The sequence below is a fragment of the Palaemon carinicauda genome, chromosome 21 (genome assembly GCF_036898095.1).
Source record: "Palaemon carinicauda isolate YSFRI2023 chromosome 21, ASM3689809v2, whole genome shotgun sequence".
In the NCBI taxonomy this organism is placed as follows: domain Eukaryota; kingdom Metazoa; phylum Arthropoda; class Malacostraca; order Decapoda; family Palaemonidae; genus Palaemon; species Palaemon carinicauda.
In genome coordinates, this window is record NC_090745.1 from 97,637,788 (window position 1) to 97,647,787 (window position 10,000).

The 10,000-nt window shown below is 31.2% G+C and overlaps 1 protein-coding gene across 1 annotated transcript in view; it reads right to left on the bottom strand.

The window, feature by feature from the left end:
• LOC137615336 (thyrotropin-releasing hormone receptor-like) overlaps positions 1 to 10,000 on the bottom strand; it is a 509,619-nt gene that overhangs the window by 123,355 nt on the left and 376,264 nt on the right. The gene's annotated exons all lie outside the window — the stretch shown is intronic.

Here is a 10,000-nt window from a genome sequence, read left to right on the forward strand (position 1 = left end):
TTTCATCAATCAAGAGGAAACTTAACCCGTCAAGATATACTCTACACGCCCTTATCAGTTTCTAAACAATACATGTATAACACATATATATGACTAATTATCTATCAATATATATATATATATATATATATATATATATATATATATATATATACATATATATATCATATATATACCAGTATATATGCACATATCTATCTATCTATCTATCTATATATATGTATACATACATACATATATATATATATATATATACATATATATATCATATATATACCAGTATATATGCACATATCTATCTATCTATCTATCTATCTATATATATGTATACATACATACATACATACATACATACATATAGGTGTGTGTGTATGTGTTTGTGTGTATTAATATTCATTTTCTCCTTGTTGGAGATGGATGGACCCAGAACAGTTGAGCATTCTGCTATCTCAGGAATTCCTTGGGATTCAGGGCGGGTATTCTCACAGTGTCTTTCTTGACCCCAGAAAATACTGGCACCCATTTACAACAGAGTAGTTTTATGCACGATAATCAAATAAAAGCATGCTCAGAAATTCGTAGATTAATCACTAAATCACACGAACTACCATGTTTCAGTGGATACTATCAAAACTGATAAATATCTAGGTTTATGTGTTTGAATATTTTCATATGTAACAACGATGAGATTGGCAGACAACAAAATCCTGTAAATGATAAAACTCTTAAAAACAACATCAATAATGATAATAATAATAATAATAATAATAATAATAATAATAATAATAATAATAATTAAAGCAAATAATTAATTTGCTAATGCTTTGTTTTTGCATCGTTAGAGAAAACGTGTCTCCCTTTTCTAGGTTATGCATCTGAATACATCCGTATATTGATAATTTTACAAAATTAGTTTCCCTTACATATATTACGGTCTTTAAATTCATAACACTAATACTTCCTAGACCTCAGCTCACTCTCTGCGCGATTACCCTATACATCGAAAATCGAGTTCCTTTATGTCAGAACAGTTGGCAAAATGGGAATGATTGTAATATATATATATATATATATATATATATATATATATATATATATATATACACACACATATATATATATATATATATATATATATATATATATATATATATATATAGATGGATAGATAGGATATATATATATATATAGAGAGAGAGAGAGAGAGAGAGAGAGAGAGAGAGAGAGAGAGAGAGAGAGAGAGAGAGAGAGAGAGAGAGAGAGAGAGATATTACTCTAATAAATTGTAACTGTAAATCTTATGTTGTATAAGCAATGCAAAAGGGGCTAAGGGTAATAAACCTCCCCAGCAAATGGCACAAACAGCCCCATTAAAAAGACAAAATATTAAGGACAGAGGAAGGTATAAATAGAGACAATCAATGTGTTGAATCCAAGCAGAATACAAGAAAAACATAAGGGAATAGTAAATTCTGATAGCTAAAGAGACTACGGGGATGAAATGAAACCGGGAGAGAAATATTCAACGAAGAGGATGTGGAAACGAAAAATATTGCACCATGGGATGTCATGGAAAGATACGACTGAAATATACACAAAACTTGAGTGGTTTTCTTTTCCAGTTACATAAAAATTACTTTTGATTTTTTTATTAACTTAAATGTAAGTTTTATATCGATCTTTTATCTTTAATGTGAATTATAAGTTATAATAATTAATATAACAAAATTTTAGTGCCAACATAATTGTGCATAGTTATTCTTAATTTACATATAAATCATTACCTTTATCTTTTCAATACCTTTTACTCAAGCTATTATCTGTCCTTTTCAATGTCTGCTTCAGAAGATACTGAAGAGTAATGACAAAATGTAGTCTACAAAAATACAAGAATACATGCAAACAAACTATATATTATAGTCGAGAGAGAGAGAGAGAGAGAGAGAGAGAGAGAGAGAGAGAGAGAGAGAGAGAGAGAGAGAGAGAGAGAGAGAGCAACAACTTGGAAGGTAATGCAGATGTGTACAACAAAGAGAAATATCTGAAACCTTATCGTTCATTTTATACTTTCCAGGTTTTAATATTTAAGTTTCCTTTCGTGTATCACCTTTGTGAAAAGCTACATTGGCAATGAAAAGAATGAATCCTTCTTATAACAAGTCTATAAATTATTAATCTAATAAACTGAAGCAGAGTCGATTGACAGGCAATAAAATAATTTTCTTTTTTCATAAATGAAACTCAGAGGCCCTGAAATGAAAGAAAACAGAATCACAAATATTCAAAGATCGCACTACTGCGAAAAAAAAAATAAATAATCTGCTTCCGGATACATCATGAAACTTGATAAAACTTTCTTTGTGATACATCGCAAGTCAGAAAACTACATTACAAACCATGAAAATCCATCTATATTGTTTTGCGTAAACTAAGAAAATTGTGCAATGACATCATATAATTTGTCTAATTTCGTTGGGAGGATCATGACAAAGTTTACATTTGTATCGTCAAAATAACGCAAAAAAATAAGAAGTCTTGTAAACATTACGTTACCAAACATTTCATAAATTATTAAGCGATTGTGATACATTGATGAACATTGAGCGCATTAACACTTTAATAAAATAAATTAATAAAACAAATATGAACACATTGTTTTTTTTATATTTGCACCACATGCAGTATTTTCTATTACAAAATTATTTTGAGTAGAAACTGGAAAAGAGATTTATAACAATTTATGAAAAACATTACTTAAATACTATATAATTTTGGTAACTGTAGATAAAGCATATTGTAATTTGATCGAAAAACCAAAGCAAAAGATATTCTAGAATGAATAACACTAAAGAGTGAAGGAATTACATCCCTCCACCATCTGAAATTTGGCGTAAAATTTTATTAACAAAAAGGAGAAAAGATTCAGCAAGAAAAATGAAATATTTTGAATGTTCAAAGCGCAAAAATCTTTAATTAGATTATTTTTTCTCATTTATACGTCCGGCAAACATGGTGATAATAAGAATTGGCTGAGCCTGGGTTGGTAGAGCAGAAATAATCCTTCTGTCAGCATGGGTATGTATGTGTGTATATATATACATATATGCATACATATACTGTACTTAGATATGTGTATGTGTATAGTACTGTACATATGTATATGTGTGTATGTATATAATTGCGTATGGGTGTGACTATCAGCTTGCACAAAGATATACAAATAGGTTTTAATTCAAATGTTTATATGGGTGAAAAATCTCTCATCAGAATATATCTGAAAGGTACGGGGGTTAATAGCGCATTGATGATGTTTTATAATTGCAGATAATTAACAAACATGCAAAAACTACACCACACCCATACATGAGTATATGATTGATTAAGCCATTTTCAAATGTACTTTCGAATCGACCCTGCATGGTTGTAAATGACTTGGCCCTGCAACCTGAACTCAATTAGGCAGTAGCAGGTAAACAAATACTCATGAATAAATACACCCAAGACTTTTCTTATTTAAGAGATGCTGAAGATCTCAGGAACTGAGAGAGTAACAAATGAAGAGGTTCTGAGAAGAGTGAATCATGAGAGATCACTTCTAAAGGGGATAAGGAGGCGGCAGATGGAATTTCTGGGACATGCAATAAGGAGAGAAAAGATCGATCTTTTGTGCCTTAAGGAAAAGATAGAGGGAAGAAGAACAAGAGGCTGACAAAGGGAAAAGTTTCTGGACAGCTTAATGGAGGATGTAAATGAGAGAGTAACAGTTGGCCAATTAATAAAGAGAACTAGAGACAGGACTAGGTGGAGGTAATTGACAGCCCACGTCGTTTGAAGAGATATAAAATAAACAATGAATGCTTACAATTCTATAAATCCCAATTTTCAGGCCAAAGTGTAAAATATTACCAGTTGCCACTGACTCGTGTATCTGAACAACAATGGAAGTGAGTACAGATGTAAACAAATGGGAGTTGTTCGCATAAAAGAATGAACGTCGTTAACTAAAAGTAGTTGCCTAAAATGTAACATAATAAACAGGTTATTAAAAAAACGTCTAACATAGTATGGTGTAAAATATAAAACTAAATTAAATGTTCAACAAAATGCATAATTGACATGCTTTTTTGTTCGTAATAGTAAACACTTGGGAATACATATTTTTTGAGAACGCGTTTTTGTTTTCAAAGTACATTTAAAATACTTTGAGAACCTTAACAAGCTCCATTTGACACGAACTAAGATGTAGAAGGAAAAAATAATCAAGCCATTTTTAAGTGCAGCTAAATAAGAATTCTATTGAAAAACACACCTGTCAATATTTTCAGTTTCTCTAAAGAAAATCTTTGTGCAACCAAATACAGGACAGTTAACACTGATTAAAATTGATATAGGAAAAGAATCTCATAGGAGGTTTATTTACATCATATTGCCTTCGGTTGTGATCTCATTAAATACTTGGAATGTCAACAAATACACTTTCATCAATTAATTTGAAAGAGAGACATAATTTTTCATCCCGTACCGGTCAATGAACTCTGAAAAAAAAAAAAAAAAAAAAAAACCCTGATATTTTACTCCCTTCCAGGTACCAGTCCGTTTGCTCTTCCGACTTCATTGCCTCGAAGAATTTCATAAATCTTTCGACTGAAAGGAAGTGACAAGACATATGTTAGCTTACCAGAAAGTCACACTTTTTCTTTATTCCACATTCTCAAGTGTTCAGTGTTATCTTTTTGCAATGCAAAATTTATTAACATTTTTGGTCTTGAAAGTTAAAGCCAACATAAATTTTCCGTTTCTCAGATCCCGGTTTTGACACTGAAAGCAAAATTCATTCACAGGATGAACTAAATAATGTACATTTCTTTCTTTCATGAAATCAGATTACCTAATAGCAAGAACACAAGGACAGAAAAGGGGCGTTGAATCGTAGGTAAAAAAAAAGGAAGAAACAAAAGAAGAAAGAGAAAAATATGAATGACAAACGAAGACCCTTGACATTAGTCTATATCCTCAACAACAATTGTCTTTGACTGAATGACTTCTATTCATACGCTCACCATCTTCCATGACCACATCGATTTTGCTGTCACTTCTTCATTTTCCCACTCAAGATGCTGAACCCTCTCTCTCCCTGGAGGCGACAAATCATGTATCAGCGATGTTTCCATCACTAGAATACTAAAAATAGCTCTGGCTCATCAGACCTCAAAATATTTTTGAAGTTAAGCCACTGAGTGCGTAGTGGTCTGGGAATAATAAGTGATGTTAACAACACCATCACCCCCCCCCCCACACACACACAAAAAAAATATCTTATTCAATAAACTATAAAAGAAAATAACGACCAGAATACAGTAGATTTGAATAAGTCAAATGAAAAATACCCTCAAACCCTGTCGTCCTGTGCTTATTCAAGCACGTCTTGTAACTTATCCGCTCCTCATTTCAAGGCTAATAATTTCCTAATGCACATTACGAAGAAAAGAATGAATACTTCTGAATACACCGAGAGAGAGAGAGAGAGAGAGAGAGAGAGAGAGAGAGAGAGAGAGAGAGAGAGAGAGAGAGAGAGAGAGAGCACAATGAAGGAAGAAAAGCTCTGAGAAGCCAGGCGAACTGCTCTTAAGCAATGAACACTTAAGCAACAATGATACCGATAACTCATACACTTCATACCGGAGATATTATGGAATAAATACATTTCGACTCGAATTAAAAGAATGCTGTCAATATCTCTGCAATAAAGTTGTTCCAATAAAAGTGTACATTTTTACTAAATATGCCATTTCATCTATTTACCAAAAGTGTGTGGTGTCTAGGTAGAAAAGAAATCAACCAGTATACTAAAGAAAAGTCAGATTATTAGCCATAAACCCCAATTTAATCTCCATATATATATATATATATATATATATATATATATATATATATATATATATATATATATATATATATATATATATATATATATATAATATTTGGTCGTGTCTACATACACAAAACAGAGAGAGAGAGAGAGAGAGGAGAGAGAGAGAGAGAGAGAGAGAGAGAGAGAGAGAGAGAGAGAGTGAGTCTCAAAGGAGTAACAAGAGTACTTCCTGCCACAAAAAAAAAATCAACACAGGTGTAAAATAATCTTACATTTACTACAGAAAGAAATTTTCCGGCAATAAAGCGGACTCCCATTAAAAGAAAGGATAGCAAATAAAGCGGCCCCTTTTGACTTTTGGAAAAAGAATAATTCAACCAGCGTGAATTTGGAAACAGTAATAAATGCAAATTTTCCCCTTTTATTTTGTCTTTTATGACATCTAAATAATCTTGAGATGAATAGGCCTGTTTTTCTGAGAGCCATATATATATCAAAATCCGTAATCAAAACATCATTAATAATGATTTTATTGGTGATCTTGAATCGATATTTTAGCATGTTTTTATTTTAGCCATTGAAGTAAATGGCTTATAACTTCTACTAACATATATGAATTACCTGTTTTAATGTTGTTAATGCTTTTTAAAATATTTAATTTTAATTTTTAATTGCTTCTCATAAGGTTTATTTATTTCCTTGTTTCCTTTCCTCACTGGGGAAATTTTTCCCTGTTGGAGCCCTTGGGCTTATAGCATCTTGCTTTTCCAACTAGGATTGTAGCTTGGCTAATAATAATAATAATAATAATAATAATAATAATAATAATAATAATAATAACAAGTCGTTGGAATCCAAAATCGATTTCTCACAGACATCTTTCATTGGTCACTTCCCACCGGCGTAGTTGTCCAATTTCTTCAACTTTCTTCCGCTCAGAATCTTACCTCTTATTTACGAGTTTCAAAATGATTCAGATGTCTTGAATGAACGATTTTAGAATGATGATGATGACGATGTCTAACAAAAAAAAAAAAAAAAATCTTCACCTGAGCGAGGAATTGCAAAATTAAATGTCTGTTTCCCACATAGAAGATTGCCTATGGCTATTCACAACTTTATACTTCAAATGGTATATTGATGGCTCCACAAGTATTTAATGAATTTTAAAAAATATTCATGGTATTAACTACATATATCACATTAACAGAATTATTATAGATTATCATATAATTTCTTATAGCAAGCATACCTAAATTAGAATAACGGAATAAAGAGAAAAATCCCCCCCACAAAAAAAAAAAAATCTAACTAATTAAAACGTTAAAGTCTGGTACAACTTTACAGAATATTCCCACTGGTGAAAATAGCTTCAGAATTAAATGAACTGAAATAAGTAGGAAAGGCAAATATTTCAGCTATTTATAGCATTAATAGAACGACTGATGCAAATCTGTTTTTTATTTTATTTTATCATCATCTCATTCCCAAGAGGCAGCAGGTACTTAAGACTCGAGTGGCAAGCTGTCCTTTAAGGCACCTGTTTAATATTTCATGAATCACCTTTTTCCGTTGGTGGCGCAAAATATACACCTCATTCCTCTCGGCTTTAGTTCTCCGTTTCTTATTAGCATACGCTAAATGAACCTTCATTTCTTATGTACTCTTGAAATCAACTGAGGTAAACAAGTAATTTTTAAGAATAAAATCTTAAGGGCTGTTTCCTATATGAAGGTTATGTAATCCAGGGAAACTTGTGTGTGTGTGTGGTCTGTAATAGTGAATTATATTATTCTATTTTTTTTTTCTTTTACATGATAATTTATTAATAAACGTTTCTTCCCTCTCTCTCAAGCAAATCTCATTTACAAAGGAATTTCTAGATTATTCAAGTATTACTTCTTAATTTTCATTCCTCATTAAATATATAAAAAACAGAGTTATGAATACTGCACAAGTTAATATCTACTTTCCGTTATATCGATCAAACTTTTCAAGCCTTACTTTTCTAGCTATGTACAATACCGATCAGTAATATTCATTGCTACTTCTCTCAATGTAATATCACTACAAAAGCAGTGTGAATGACTACTCAGTATTATCTATCACAATTAAATTTGAAAACTAAAACTAACTATTCTCTTATAACAAATAGAACGCACGAAAATAGCATTGGTCCTATTCCTCGTAATGACACATCAGCAGCCGCATTCAGTGTTACAAACTTTTGCGCAAAGGGAAAGATAAAAAAAGGGAACTTTCACAAAAAGTTGGAAAGTGTAACTGACGACCAGCCCACTTAAAACAGTCACTAAAAATTTTCTGGTGCCATCCATCATCCTCTAAAATCACAGCTTGGTTCCAGTATTCCGGTCGTCGACGTAAACAAAAGAACTCGTCTGGTGAATCCACGCCACATGAGTGTGTGCATTCACCGGGAATTATTGTCATGGAAATAGGTTCACATTTCTTCCTTCCCATCTCTCTTTACGGAGTATCAATACACACTGGACATCACTTCATTAGGGATCTAAAGAGCAAATGAGATGTGATTACAATATCCACATGTCCATAAGATTTTTCACGGGAGTCAATTATTTTTCTTTGCAGAGTCAGATCCTGTTGCATTGCACCTTTAAGAAGCGAGAAGTCCCCCTTTCTAAATTCCGTTTTCTATTTTTAGGTTGACCCAGCAAAGCTGAATTTGCCGGCGTACAAAGCCTCCTATTGATGACGCTTATGTCAAAAGACTTTCCAGCTTTGTGAAATCATTTATTTATTACTTAACGCTCACGATTATAAGATCCCGAAACATATTATATATATATATATATATATATATATATATATATATATATATATATATATATATAATATATATATATACGCAAACACAAAATAACAACAATTAAACCCGATTGTAGTCCATTGCAGAACAAAGGCCTCAGACATGTCCTTAGTCATGTCTGGGGTTTGGCTACTAACTGATTAGTGATGTTGGGAGATTTTAATCTGATCGCTCACAGAAAACCAACCTAGTATGGGTGGCCATGACTAGTGCAATTTTGCTGAACATGGCGATACATAAACCCTTTCACCACGTTAAGGTATCCACACTCAGAAAGTGTATATACTGTATATATATACTGTATATATATATATATATATATATATATATATATATATATAAGTGTGTATGTATAAATATATATATATATATATATATATATCTGTATATATAGTATATTTATATATATATATATATATATATATACGTATATATCTGTATATATATAGCATATATATTTATATATACTGTATATACATATATACATATATATATATATATATAGTACATATATTTATATAAATTCATATATATATATATATATATATGTGTGTGTGTGTGTGTGTGTGTGTGTGTATAAATATATATATGTATGTATATATACGTATATATCTGTATATATATAGCATATATATTTATATATACTGTATATATATATATATATATATATATATATATATATATATATATATATGTATATATATATATATATATCCTGGATCTAAGGAGGTAACATAAGACCACATTTCCCCTTAAATTGTTTTCCTTTTTTCCCCTTCTCCATCCCGTATTTCTAATGCTCGACTTAATGTCCCTTCTCATTTAGCCAAGTAATTGGTTCTATAAAGCTTAGCCCTGAAGCATTAGTAGACATTAGAGAGAGAGAGAGAGAGAGAGAGAGAGAGAGAGAGAGAGAGAGAGAGAGAGAGAGAGAGAGAGAGAGCGCTGTTGTTTACCACTTAAATTCTGAGAACAATACAATAACTCCCAAGAGCTTTTTGACTAAACAAGGGCCAATATAAACAAGTTAAATTTAATAAACAAACATCGTAGTTTTCGGCCCATTTCAGTAAACACTTGCACGTACAGCACTGTCAGTTTACTTCTAAAGTTATTGATTTCCAATGACATTTCCCTGTCAGAATACATTTCATTTGAGGTTTCAAGATGGTCTTTTTATCTATCATGTACAAAACAGATATGTATCATTATTAATATTATTTTTAATATTCATTCAAAAATCATTCATAGGAAACACTTTCAAATTATGCATGGAACTA